This window comes from Anser brachyrhynchus, assembly GCF_964034855.1.
Source record: "Anser brachyrhynchus genome assembly, chromosome: 11".
Classification (NCBI taxonomy): Eukaryota; Metazoa; Chordata; class Aves; order Anseriformes; family Anatidae; genus Anser; species Anser brachyrhynchus.
This window is the reverse complement of record NC_137706.1, coordinates 18,100,713-18,115,244: the sequence shown is the minus strand read 5'-3', so window position 1 is coordinate 18,115,244 and position 14,532 is coordinate 18,100,713. Positions and strand designations below refer to the sequence as shown.

The window sequence follows — 14,532 nt, the reverse complement described above, 5'->3', positions numbered from 1 at the left end:
TGAGCTGATCTGCAGTCAGACATATCTAAGTCAGAAGATCCTCTTAATCTTGACTCTAATATGGTTTTCTCTAATTTATAGTCACTTCTAGGCCTGAAGGGTCCTCTATTTTCTGCGACTAATCTATGTCAGTGTGCAATTGTAGATTTTTACACTTTTGTTCCCTTCTTTAGCTGTATTTTCTTCTCTTCCTCCGAGCAGCAGATTATGTATGAAGCACCTAGTACAGTCCTACCAGCTATGATTCTCATTTGAATTCAGCACATCCCACTGTCCTGCTAAGTGTTCTATCAATGTGCCAGCTTTGCTGTATTAACCCAGGAGCAAGGGAAACTACAAGTCACTCAATCCTTGGGCTACAGCAGCTTTATTTTATTTAATGAAGTTTGAGTCATTTTATGGCAGAACTGGGCTGCAATTCCAGCTGAGCCCTTTTGAGCCTGCATATTCTTCTCTGCTGCACACCTCTGGAGTGTGCAGCCAAAATGTAAGTTAATGAAGACAAAGAGGAGAGATGTTCCTGATATGGCTATTTTTCTCTCTTGTTGGGGCATTGATGCTCAGGCAATGCTGGGAGAAGCTGCAATACTATCACTTCACTCATCACAATAACGTTAATCTTTTCCTTGGGGAGACATGTAGCAAGTAGCTGTTGACCACTTTAAAATTTTCTAGAATTTCTGTTTCAAAAAAAAAACACCACCCCTTTCTGCAGGTCTTTGGTATGGACAACTCACTCATAAGTCTCACATGATTTATTGTTTATTTTTTACTTCTAACTGTATCTAAAGCATCTAAGGTATTTCACTGGAAAAATAAGGCAAGAACCAACGGGTCAAAAATAGAGAGGTCCACAACTGGCGTATGTCTGTGATGACTATGGCCCAAGCATATTTCTTTTTTAACTTTTCCATCCTTCTGTCTTCTATAATCAAAAATAAGTTGAGTGTTTTGCAATCTGTGGAATGTGTTTTTTCGCATGACCACCATCTGGGCTGCTATTCCTCTGGCCTTTTGTACCTCTCTTTGTTGTTTGGGTTACTGATAGTTGTCTGTCTGGTGGTGTTTGATTTTAGCTTTCTCCCCGGACTCCTCAACAAGTTACACCTAGAAACTTTCCCTAATTTTATCTTTGAGGCTTACACTTCTCTTGGCCTTAACAAACATATCTGAATTTGACAGTTTATTCCTGTCAATACACTGTGCTTCACTTTTAACAAGTGAGTGTTTGTCTACAGGAGGAGATATCAGTCAGGAATAACTCTGGATTATCACTCTGTGGAAGCTCACATTTGGGGTCCATTGCCCTTTGAAAATGGATGCAGATTATTTTACTGTTATTCCAGAATCTGTGTCTTGTCAGGGAGTCTTCAGGCATCCTTTAATTTTTCTCCCTCCTATGTGAACTCTGTGTCTTGAGTATAACAAGCCTTAATTTCAGCTGTCATCGAACCTACTTTCTTTCAGATGAGATTTCTTCTTGGTGCAGTGGTACTCAAGGTGTTCTGGAGATAGGTCTGTCAGATGGGGGGTGAGTTAAATGCTCACTGAAATTGATGGAAACCACTTCAGTGACTCCAAGGACTATTGGGCCAGTCCCTGAGAACACTGAACCGAACAAAATCCAGATATATTCCAGGCTGCCACTTCCTTAACCCTTTTATCGCATTCTTCCATTCCTGTATGTTACCAGAATATCTTTTTTTTTCTTTTTTTTTTTTTTTTCTTTTCTGAATAGTGAGTTCTTTTTCTGGCTTTTATGATTCTGAAATGAGAACAGGTAATTTTGAACACAGAGTCACTCTCTCATGCCTAACCTACAATATTTCTTTCTTTCCCCCAGCTGAGGACAGGGATTTCTGAGGCTTCCTGCAAGCCTTGGTTTGGTGTATGTCAGTGTGATGTGCTGCTCCACTTGGCTTGCTCTGCTCATGGGTAATTTAATAAGTGATAATCATGGCCTGCAAGGAATGCCAGCCCTGTTGTTCACACTGTTCCGGTTCATGTCTTCATTTCGTCTGGAAAAGCCACTGTGCCTGCACTAGTGGACTTTCTAGCCTCCCCTGCCGAAAATAGGCACTTGTCTTTTCAACTCTTTTGTGTAGGTGAATGACATCTTCTGATGCTTTTAAATTGAGTATTTTATTTTATTTATTAAATCTTAGGCAATGTTCTCTTAGTTCCATGGGGGGAAGGGAAAGGCTTTCTCAAAGGCTGGTTTTGGTCTGTGAATGGTGAAATCCTGCCCATGAAATACAGGAGCATGTCAGAATGTAGAGTGCTCTGAGTTGTGCTTATAGATGAGGGTAAAAAAGAGAGAAAAGGAAATAAGTAAAAGTACAGAGGAATCAGAAATACCAGTGAAGCATCTGTAAAACACTGACTTCAATCCAGTGGTGAAAATCTGCTTATCTCAGTCCTGGATCCATGTCAAAATACTCGCGTTAAGTTTAAATACAGGGAAGACTGAAGTTGGGAGATTACCTGATCACAGTAACAGCTCATCCAGGCTGGTGCTTCTATGGAAGATGTGAATATCATCAGATTGAAGCCACAGGGGAGAGATGAACTCTTCTTAAAACAACTGAAGGTCTTGTGCTAGACTTACACCCCTGGAATATGTGGGGGTTCTTCAGGTGCCTCTACTGACAGTGAACTGAGGTGGTCTATAAAAATGATTTTCTGGTCATTCAGTAAGACCTGATTGAACTTTGCTTATGCTATGTAGTTCTACGTTATGATTATGACCCTACTGAAAAGATCTGGAGGGTTTGTCTCCAGAGCAGTTTTGACCCTTCGCTATAGATGTCCACTATGCATGGTTACTGTGGGCAGTGGTGGATAAGCAGAAACATTCAAAACAATTTTTTTGTTTTCTAATCTGAAGTAGAGCCCCAGCCCAAAGGAATCTGTGGGGAAAAGAAAATACCTCACTGCGCGGATGACTGTCAGAAGTTGAAGTGTACAAATGATCACGTCTCAGCGTTTTTCGCAGCGCGGTGATGCGTTTGCCTTCACGCCTTGGTTGCTTTGATTTGAATGTGCCAGGTGCTCCTCCAGACCTGAATGGAAACCAGTTTAAGAGGTGTCAGGAGCCTGTCCCCTCCTGGCGGGGTGCTAGAGCTCCTGCTTTCCAGACAGGAGCTGGAAAGGTACAGGAGTAAGTAGCCGTCAGAGGCTGGTGCTGGTTCAGCATCCTGTCACACAGCAGGCCTGGTTAGCTGCTCCCAGCCACCTGAGCTCTGTAGCAAATGGATTCGAACCTCTCTTCACTCAGCTCTCCTTCTTTTGCCTTTCCACACAAACATTTGTCAGGGTTTCAAAATATTCATTTAAAGCTTCGTGTGCCGGTTAGCAAGAGCAGCAGCCTGCTCTCACGAGTGGGAAGACACGGGAAGGACCGAGGCCTTCGGGCTTGTGGGTGCTTCTTTTCCGCGAAGGGCAGCAGGGCTGGGAAGGCCCGGAGGAGGGATGCCACCACCGGCCTGCAACCAGCAGCGCCCAGAACAGCCAGGAGAAGGTACCAGCATAACCCCGGCTGGGAACAGGCCTCACCTGGCCTCTGGGCACGACCTGAGCCTCGCTGCCCCTTTCAAGCTGTGTGCACGGACAGAAATGAGGAGAAAGCAGGAGCGAAGCAGGATCACCGTGTGGGTGATGCTCTCTGGGCTAACCTCTTGCCAAGTGACTGAAGGGGAGCGCCGGGAGCACGCCACTTGTGGCGACACTAGAGGTCACTCTGGGACCAAGGATGGAGGCTGGCTGCCATTGGGGCCTGGCGAAGGTCAGCGGCTGCTAATCCGTAGAAATTGCTGAACTACAAGCGAAATTTGTACCTAATTATGAACCGCTTTGATGCGGCATTGCTCCTATCCTAACTTGAGTGGCAATTTCCTAAAGGGAAAAAAAAAAAAAAACCACAACCCGCGGCCTTAAGTGGCGTGTCCCTAAGTGTTCCCAGAGCAAGGCCGGTGTTTTCGGCACAAGCTCAGGACATCTCTGCACGCAGGGCTCTGGGCAGCGTTCCCCAGGGCGGCTGACTTGGTTCTACCTGCCTCCTGCCTCCCCTCGGCACAACTCTCAGCTCCTTATCGGCATGGGCAGGGATTCATTTACGTGGTGCTGCCTAGCAAGCCTAGGGGGAAAGATGGATTTAACGCAGCCACGAGACATCTGTGTGCTAAACTCACTGGCTGCGGAACCTATATCGAAAGGATTTAATTTTATTCCCTAATAATCCCTTTTCTCTCAAACAGGTCAGACTAGAGAGGCTGCTGCTACTGCTGCTGCTTTCAGCCTCGTTGGCGCTGCTGTTATGGGTTCCAGGGCTGGTCAGTCATGCATGACATCTGCTTCATCCCGGTGAAAAGTTTTCCTTTTAATATTATTTTTTGAACTCATTTACTCTGGCTGCTCAAAAAAAAGAAGGTATGTCTGCTTTTCGGTTCCCTGAAGTACCTTTGTAGAAGTTAATCTGAGTAAAAGATTTCAGTGATTTCTCCCCCTACCCCTGAAGAGACAGACTGATAGTTTTGGGTCAGCTGAATCTATTTGGAAGTTGGTTAGCAATTAATTCTGGATGAAAAACAAAGAATAAGAAAAATAGTTAAAAAAATCATTTTAACATTTCCTTTTTTTTTTTTCATTGCAAAATGTGCCCAATAATAAAGCATGTTCTCACCCTTCCCCCAGTCTCCCAAAGGATGAAAGGTGACGTGCCTGATATGAGGCTGAACAAAATATTTTAGTTGACCTAAAGCATTTTTGCTAAGTTTATTTTTTCACTTTGGCCATAAAAGGCAAAGCCAGCTATTTGCACAGCTTTATTTGTAAGCCTTTTCTTAGCTCCTGTGGAGGCCAGGTGCCTGCTGGCAGGGGAGGGAATATGCCCGGCGTCCCTTTTTCTCCGTGGAACATACCATTAATGACCCAATTTTGCTGGAGATTTCTAATGCTCTCACAAGGGTTTTGTGGCATGAGGAGGCTTTGCACTTCCCCCATTAGGGCAGGTACCTGGTTGTGGCTGGATTCCATGGCAGTGCAAACATCTCACAAATCTAGCCAGAAATAATTGGGATAACAGGGACTCCTTAGTCTTCGTTCACTCGAGGGTCACAGGACGTCAGATTTGACTTTGTTATTGAAGTCAGCTAATGTACTGGAAATGCCTTCATTTTCTCCCTCTGGAGGCATAGGTTCAAATCTGCCATAAATTACAAGTGACACAGGTTCAGTAGTCTTAATTAAATCCCATGAGGTTATTTTTGTGTGTCAACACTCCCCTTCTCCTCCCTTCTGCACCACTCGGAGCAGCCGAAGGGCAGGGAGGACTCCAGGTAGGTCCAAGTTCTCAGCGTAGCACTGAGCTGCGGGAATCAGCTCGGGGCTGGGTTACAGCCAGGCTCTGGCTGTCCTGGTATCAATCTGCCATTGAACTTGTAATGTAGTGTATATTCTTCGTACATTTAAAGCATTCAATTCTGTGCTAGATCGTTATTCCTTGTAGGGAGATAACCGACTATAGAGGATTTCTGTTATCTACAGCATCTCTCCAGCCTGGAATTCATTGATTTCCGATCTACCGTCTAAAGGTGCAGAATAGGGGTGATCAATGCTACAGTGCTGATGTGAATAAAGCATGCCCCCTAATCTGCATTATCAACGGCCCACTTCCTGATATCCTGAGCTGACCTGGTCATGACTGTCTCTTACACAGATAAATACGCTGGCTGTTGCTAACGTGGCTTGAAAGCCTTTAAAATAGGAACGAATCAGCTTCCGCCTAGCTCTCCCAGGGAGTGGCTAGGCTGACTCAAACCTCCTTTAAGCTAATGCTTTTGTAAGGGCGATATGCACTGCTAGCATCTCTCTTAGCCTGGATTTAAATTAAAAGCTTTAATTGATCTCCTGATTTTCCTAGCAGTTTTTATTAAAAAGAAAAAGAAAATCTAGGGGAAAAAAAGAGCCCCCAAACATGCCACTTAAAGAAGAACTGTTTAGAGAGCAGGTTTTTATTTAATAAACAGTGATCAATTGAATTGATTAACCATGAACACATTACAGCAGGGTTTGTTGTTGCTGCTGCTGATAATTGCAGTTCATGTGCATGAGAATATTAAATGGCTGTTTGCAGGATCATTTTCATGCTCTTTTCATTTAACAGAATGGAGAAAACAACAACTGTTGACAGTGATTTTGGTTAGGACTTGAGTGCTGCAGACTGTGCCCTCAGGATGCCTGTGCAATAACTCTATCAATTGTGGCCATTTACTCTGCACTTCCAGACATTTCTGCAAACCTTGCAGCTGTTTTTTTACTAATTCGCTTGGTAATTAGATCTTATCATGCTGGCTCCATGGCTTTACATAAACTGTAAGCATTTGGAGCTGCCATATAAGACATTTTAGAGTTGTCTGTGTTGGTTTGCACTACTCTGCAAAGACCAAGGTGCTCTCAAAAAGCAGTAGAAATGGGGAAGCAGTTGTGACATGAATTCCTGCAGATTTATGAAGATTTCTGTAAAGAAAAGGGGTTTCTTCACTTAAATTAACCACTGAAAGCCAAGCAGCATTGATGGGTTTCATCCTGCCAGATGCTGAGCATAAACTGGGAGCTCTGTTTCTGCCCTCACCTTCACCCTCCAATATGCATCTTTGTCTCCGATAGGAGCTGAGGGCTTCAGTAGAAGTATTTTGTTTTAGGTGTCTCATTGATGTTAAGGAGAGCAATACCATGATCCTGTGAGCTCAAGGTCAGGAGTTGGTATTGATCATGCCCAAACGTATGGATGAAAAGACAGTGAGCCCTTTTGTGGCAGCAAGTCACCTTGAGATGGCTTTATGCAGTGGTATGACTAGCACAACTTGGGATCTGGGTGCCAGTACTGGTGGAGTGGCTTTAGTTAGGCAGATCTCAAAGGACAAAGTGCTCTGCTAGTAACTCCACAGGTGGGCCTGGTTCAGACATTGCAGTGTCTGATGAACTTCCCATAGCAAACCCAAAAGATAAGTCACTCCCGTGCAACAATTTGCAGTGAAACAGTGCTGTTCCATTGCTAAATACATCAGGGTCTCTAAAATCTTTTCCAGTGCCACCTCCCAAGTGTGGTGGGGACAGAGTTTCTCTATGGGTATGTCTCTGCTGCCCACTGGGTGCAGGCACACCAAAGCTCAGCGCAGCAAAGACGGGCAGAAATATCTCCGGAACAAGACGCAAGCCATTGCAGAGCCCAATGCAATATTTGCCATGCTAAGAAATTCTGCAGTAACTCCTGGGCTAACATGGCTAAACATTGTGGTGTTTCACTAGTCTCGTGGTGGTGTTTTGAGCCCCGTGAGCTTCCTGATGTAACCATTTCCTAGCATCGTCCCCCAGCACTCAGCTCGTGGTGTGCTGCTGGGCACCTGCAGGCCAGAAGAGGGACACACGTGCCCTTGGTGACTGTGTGCTAGCTATGAATTCAGACACTTTATTTTCAGATCCCAAATTTGTTCAGTCAGTTCTATGCTGTGCCAGGGAAAGGCAGAATATGGGTTATTTTCAGGATTATTGTTTGCTGTCTATAGATTACTTAAGTCACCGTATGGTTTTCTGTTTTGTACTCGCCATAATTTGCACTTCCCCTGGGAGTATAAGCTAAGCTGTGTGTGCTGCAGAAAGGTGTCTTTGCTGCTAGGAATGGAGAGACGTGGCCTGTAACCTCAGCAAAGGTCCTATAAATGACAAAGCTGCAAGGTCTGGAGGCCTGGAGTTCCATCTAGTTACTGATGAAACTCGACTAACAGGACCCAGAAGAGAGTTTGGCTGCAGTAGATGTCAGAGTAACACATAACTCTTGAGTTTTTTGTGTGTAAATAAATTATTACAAAGTTTTGCTATAAAATCTCACAAAAGATGCAAAGATATTATGGGAAGAGGCAACATTTCCAGATGGACTTTGGTGGTTTTATCTGTCAGGTGATGCTGGCAGATGTCATCGTAAAGGTACTTGTGCTGCTTGTAAAGGCTGGTGTGGTAATACAATAGCTGTGAGGGTCTGAAGAGGTATGTGAGGAGACATCTATAGGGAGAGGGAATAACTTTTATTAGATAACTGATATGTTGGGAAGAAAACATAAGCTTTTGGGCTCGTGAGCCCTACTTTCTGGAAAATTTCTGGAGTTCTTGAAAGTCACAACCCAAGGGATATACAGGCCCTCCAGAATTCACCTTTGATAGGGCACTGAGACTTTCAAAAGGATGCCAAGTCTGCGTGCATGGTGTGAAGCAGAACTGAACTCCTGTACCCTGCAGTGCTCACATCGGGACTTCGGCTGAGCTGAGCTCTGAGGACTGAGACCTGTCTGGGGCCCAGAGAGAGAGCACCTTCAGGACCCCTAGGGCCGATCCCTTCAGGGGAACTTTTGCCTTGACTCCCTGCTCACTACGAGGGATACTAGTCAAACTGGCAGAGGTGATTCCGTTGGAAGAATTGGAGAAGTCTGCATGGGTGATCTTTACTCCTCCAGCGCTTCAAAAAAGTTGCTATGGCATGTTTTGTGCCGTATTGTTATCTCAATGAATATCATTACTATGTCTTAGTTGTGCTTGTGCCAAAAATGATATTGTGGGCCCTAGGGTGAATTCATTGGGTTTACACTGTAAAGTGTAATAATTTCAGAAAAGGACAAATCTGGCCCAAGTGAATATGCTCTGTGTCCATTTGTGTTACAGGCCTTGGTGCTTGCCAGCAGCTGATCCACTAATGCATGCCCTAGGAATTTCGGTGTGCCCGGTAGATATGCATTTAGTATCACATGAAGACCCTCAGGCCCAGTGCAGTAGAAATCTAAATGCCTTTGCCACCTTAGATAAATGCAATAACTGGAAGAAAGAATGTGTGTATAGATAGATCCAGGTGTATTGGGCATTTGAAGCTTTTTTCAGTAATAAACTCTCGGGAAAAGTTTAGCTTCAGCATCAAGCTTTGATCCAAATATATAAGAACTTCCAAAAAGTTTAGTTAGAAATCTTTAAAATACCTGACAGAGAAATCCTCCAGCCCACTAAGGGCTGATGTGCTGGTAAGTTTCAGTGGTGGTGGTGAAAGAGGCACTGCAGGTAGATGGATCTCTGGACAACTGAAGGGTGACAGCAGCATATGCCATAGGGATTTTAACAATAACAGCAATAATAACAACAACAGTCTCAGGTTTTTAAATTTAAATACGTGGGTTCAGACATGTGGGGTGTATGTGCACTTCAGAATACAGAGATAGCTACCCCAGCTCTGGACAAAGGAGGTTGAAAGCTGGATGCAGTATGGTCAGATCTGCCCAACAATTTAATTACCCGAGAAAGCAAGGGCTTTAATTTGAAGGTAATACTGTGCTAATACGGGACAGGGCTGCTTCCCTGTGAGTGCTGCACGGTGCCCTATGAGATGTAGATATCCTGGATCATTTGAAGTGACCTGGGACGTGTGTACACGTCAGGTCATGTCCTGTGGATACTGTCCTCGGGTCCCAGCCTGGCACTTTAATCAGCCGTGCCCACATCTCCCCCTGGCTGCACGGTACGGGCTCTGGTGGGGAGGGGGCTCTCTTTCCTATTATATGGGAGCATGCAGAGAGAGAATTTACTCCTCAGGTTCTGAAAGCTCTGTGTGAACTTCAATATGACGGTGCCAATTTTAATCAAAGAAATGTACTGCGGATGTCACCTGCATTTTTATCCGGTCCTCTTTGACAGAAATAGAATTTAGTGTTCTGCTAGAGATAGAAAGGGCAGAAAAACTCACTCCGAGATTCATTTTGCTTGCTGTTATTCTACTACCATAATTACCGCTAAACACAATTACGGGCAAGACAAATGACATTTTTAGCTTTGGTCTTTAAAGACAAGAGTTAATTTCAGGCTTTGACCAGAACTATGTTAATTAGCCTCTACTCACTCTCTTTGTATGGAAGTACATCACCCAGGACTTAGCATAGGTTGCCTTTCCTGTATCTTTGAGTAATGAAAGGACACGGCATGGCAACCAAATCAAGGGTTGCTGCATTAACAAGGCCACTTTTCTGCCCATTTATCATCTATTAAAGGTGCACTAGTTTGTAAAGTAACACCACCTTCAGCGGGGCCGCCAAGAACGGCTCCTCATTTATTTTCTGCATGGTTTAAGTTGGAGTTAGACCCACCTTGTAGCTCAGAGGTGACAGCCAGTAAGAAAAAGTACACTAATTGAGACATCTCAAGGGAGAAATAGAAGAAAACTGAAAAGGTAATTAGAATGAGAGGGTTTCAAGCTGGGTAAGTAAAATCGAATGGAGGTGCATATTAGGGGCTGTTACAGATGGGAAAGAAAGTACTTGCAGAATAAAAAAAAAAGAAGTGAATATTAGAGAACAGAGCACCCTTTTCACACTTGAAAAATAGAGGACAGAGATGAAAAATAATGTAACAGTGGAGATACAGGCTGGGAAAAAAAAAAGCTCCAGAAATATGAAGGACATATTTAAATGTAAGAGAGAAAGAATGGGGAAAAATAATAGAGCAGATCAATTACTAGAGCTGTAGCCTAGGAAGGAGAAACTGTCAAATGAATATTTCTGGAGCTGTGGAAAAGTCTCCTTCCTTTGTGGGGGATGCAGTGTGTTTGGGCTGTGTAGGACGGGTTTCTTTTGGGGGCTAATGCAATATTTGAATTTGCTGCAGTGTCTAATGGAGACAAATAGCCCAAAGGGAGAGCTGGGCTGAAGGCTTACCTGGGCAGGAATGGATTAATTAGACTTTATTTGGCATAGCTGAAAGCTAATACCAGACCTTTTTTCTAGTGGTTGAAGGTTTAGCCCCTCTCTTATGCTTTAATTTCAATAGTTAGGGACATGCTGAGGTCCAACTTTTCCCATTTCAAACCTTCCCTTAGCTGGCAGAAAAGAATCACAAGGGCTACCCTGAAGCCATTTCCATCTCACCCCCAGGGAAGCTGATGTCGGACTCCATTCCCTCGGGCAGATGTACACCCAGATCAAAGCAGGCAGACACCTGAAGAGGAACACACTTCTACAAGTGGGAAATGGCAATTGCTTTCCGTTGTGGCCACAGCTGATTAGGCAGGATCGCCCCTTTTGGCCCCTCTTGGAGGCAGGAGGCTGGAAGTGAAGACCATCGGTGGTGCAGATGGGACATGGTGTCCTCTAGGTGCAAGGCTGGAAGGTGGGACCCCAGAGCTGTGGCAGGCACGGTATATATAACCCTAAAATGGTGACGACCCCAATAGCTGGAAGGACCAAAGCATATCTCTGTATCAGAAGGCAGCGCTGTGCAGAGGTTCCTCATCTAGCTCTGAGCAAGCAAATTGTGCTTGCACCCTCGAGTGAAATGGTTCAGGGGAAATCAGTAGGGGTTATGTGTCTGGAAGTCTTTGAGGGACTGGACCGGCGGTATTTGTTCTCATTAGAAGTAGTTTGTACAATGTAATGTACAACATATGATGTATGTAACGCTGCAGCAACTAAGTTATATCCTTGAAATTAATATTTGCTTACCATGGAAATGGCCTGATCCAAGTGCAGTATTTGTAGTTTTAATTGTTAGTCTCACTAGAGTATTTTTCCTATTCATTTATTAGATTTTTCTTTAAATAAGCTTCACTGATAAAACAGTCAGAAAAGGGTTTGCTGTTTCAAAAAATATTGTACCAGCTTCTGGTTAAACATGTTTGAAATTGTTAATAACACACTAGCATTCTTTAGCCACTGAAATTTTTGAGCACTTGATCAAACCTTATTTTCATGTTTCCATTTTGTTTTATTTATTTGTTTGTATTTAGGAAAAGTTGCCTTGAAACTGGAAACTATAAACATTTTAATTACATTTCATCTCTGTTCTTCCCAAGAGATAATGAAACCCAGCTGAAAATTTACTAAAACTGAAAGAGAAGAAGCACCCCAAAACTTTAGAAAAGTTAAAAATAAAAAAAGAAAAAAAAAAAAAAGACATTTCAAAGAGAACATGTACGAGCACGTACTGAAAACCAGTGCATGAAGGCAGGCAGGCATACCTTGGCTACTTCACATTATTATAAAGTTGTTTGTGTGGCTGAAGTGTTCATGGACAGTCAGGGTTGCTGCATTTGGTACTAGATGCTATCCGAAGAAATAAAATGTAGCTGTGGACCCCAAGTTAATTACTGTAGATAGGGAAATACTCTCAACATATATTTCCAGGATAACAAATGAATGTGTACTTTTCTTTTTCAAGACATTCAGCCTTCTGCATAAGAAAACAGTGGCAAGTTCAGTGGAAAGTGACAGTGCTCCTAGTACTGGGATTTCGGAGATCACAAACTCACTCTAAGGACTTGAAAAACAAAGAAAACTCTGCAACAGAGAATGTTTTTCTTCATTCATCGTTTGAAAGCTGCCTCAAATAGTGCTAAGAACAGATTATTTTCGATATGAGTTAGCCCCAGGGGTTTGATAAAAGGGGCTTTTCCTTTCCAGCTAGCTAACGAGACGTGCTCTGCAGAAGACCTGAGTGGGTGGGATGGCAGCTCTGGAATTCCCCAGACCCAGCGAGCTTTTCTGATCCAGGGAGCCAAAAGACAAAGATGGGTCCCAGGCCTGGATGAATACGGGATCTGCACAGACAGTGCTCATTCATCAGCTCTGTAAGCCTGGAAATCTTCTGAGGAAAGGTGGAAAACAAATTAATGTCCCATCTCCAAACTCCTGTAAGTTCTCCAAAGCTGAACTGTTCCAAGGGAAGCAGCTTCCTAGCTGGGAGAGATGTGTCTGGCTTCCACTGCAGGTAGAGTTACCCAGATGGTTCTCTGGAGAAGAGAGCTAGCGAGGAGCTAAACACTTTGTTGCTTATGCAGAGTGTATTTTACCAGTTCTAACTGAGCATTTACCAGAGCCTTCTTCAGAAGTTCAGGCAGAAAACCAGAAACCAGGATTTACAAAGTTGGCTTTCACTCCTTGGAAGGGAACACAGACCTCCTTTGTCACCTCCTTTAAAAAATGCCCCGTTCTGTGCCTTAATGGATATTGCCTCCTGGCACCTGCTGGTGGTCTGCTTGCAAGCAGCAAGAGTATTAGCTCTGAGAAAAGGCAGCAACCAGCAGGCCTGTCAGTGACTGGTTTTCAAATGAAGCAGTCCTAAATGAAGAAATCATTTTCTCTTATGCAAAAAGTTTTGTAAGTTGCCTTCTTATGCTGCTCTGGAGTGGCCCCTTAAACTATTTGGCCAGCCAGTGCATGGGATTCATTTGAATATAGCCCATTTTCCTTCAGTATTAGGCCATTCAGTTAAACAACTAATATAACTGTGGGTGGCAATGGACATAAAGAAACCAATTCGGATTAGCTGCATTATCAATAATGACCAAGCCGTGTGATTCCATTTTCAAAAATCATTGCCTGGTTACACTCACAAAAACCTGAATGGGAACAACATGCTTCAGAATAGACTCAAAATATTTCAAGGTTCAGTTATGGTCCAATTTCTATCTAATAATCAGGAAGTTGCTAAATGAACTTCACTGTTCTTAAGGAAGCGTTTGCCTGGCAGGGACTGCAACCCTGCCACCAGCCTGTCCCTGTTAACGTTCATTTTACATAGAATCTGTGAGCCATATTCATCGAAAGTACCTCATTTTTCCAGCCTCTTTTTGCTCTCTTTGTTTCTGGTAAGAAATTTCAGCAGTTATTTCCTGAGAGTTGAATTCTGCTTCCTATGTGGGTTTAATTTCTCATGTATGATTGGTTATGGCATACGTATAAAGTGCATATGTTCTGTTTAAGTATTTATTTTCTCCATGCAATGATATTGTTGTCTCTGTCGGTGTCTAGATCTAGGCAGACAAATGAGTTGAACAAATGGAAACCAGAGTCACAAAACATCCCCAAAAGCTTCACCCAAATTTCTAAATAGCTAGAGAGAACAGACAACACCTGCCCTCCCTGACTTCACTGCTGAGGGAGGGGAATACCTGCAATAAGAGTTTGATGTCCTTCAGCAGACAATCTCTGTGATTTCTCATCACCCACCTGGTTTTAGAAATTCAACTTGCCATTCAGGAAAAAAAAAAATACCTTAAGCATCATCATTAATTGGGCTTTACAGCCCAATAATAATTATTAATACTGGGCACAACTGCATGACAGCCTGTTTATTCCTAGGTACCTATGAAGAGCCTGCCTTAGCTTTTCTGTCTGTCTCTCTCCTTTTTTTTTCTTTCCCTTTTTTTTTTTTTTTGAAGCAGTGGGAAAAACACCTGAATAATTCAGCAAGAACCTTTTACATTATGAAAAATATAATCAGCTGGCAAGGGTGAGATATCTTATTTCTACAGGATGCTAACTGGAGTCTTACAAGTGACTGCAAAATTAATGCCAAGGCGCAGTAGGTGTGGATACACACTTCCCTCATTGTTCAAGGCAGCCTCACCCCGCTCAGCGGGCTAAGAGAAGACCGTGTATTCCTCACCATGCCTACCTAATGCCAGTTAATAATTTAAATCCATTAATCGCTTAAGATGAAGACTTAGTG

The 14,532-nt window shown here is 43.4% G+C and overlaps 1 protein-coding gene across 11 annotated transcripts in view; it reads left to right on the top strand.

Moving 5' to 3' along the window:
* The window catches only part of LOC308200846 (protein FAM169B-like), a 117,307-nt gene extending 105,333 nt beyond the window's left edge, over positions 1 to 11,974 (top strand). For 10 of the 11 annotated variants that reach the window (XR_013955854.1, XR_013955855.1, XR_013955857.1 and 7 more), the window contains one exon: positions 4,257 to 11,974. The gene's annotated coding sequence lies outside the window, so the exon portion shown is untranslated. The remainder of the gene's footprint in view (positions 1 to 4,256) is intronic. The other variant, XR_013955856.1, reaches the window with a different exon arrangement.
* Positions 11,975 to 14,532: the final 2,558 nt, after the last annotated feature.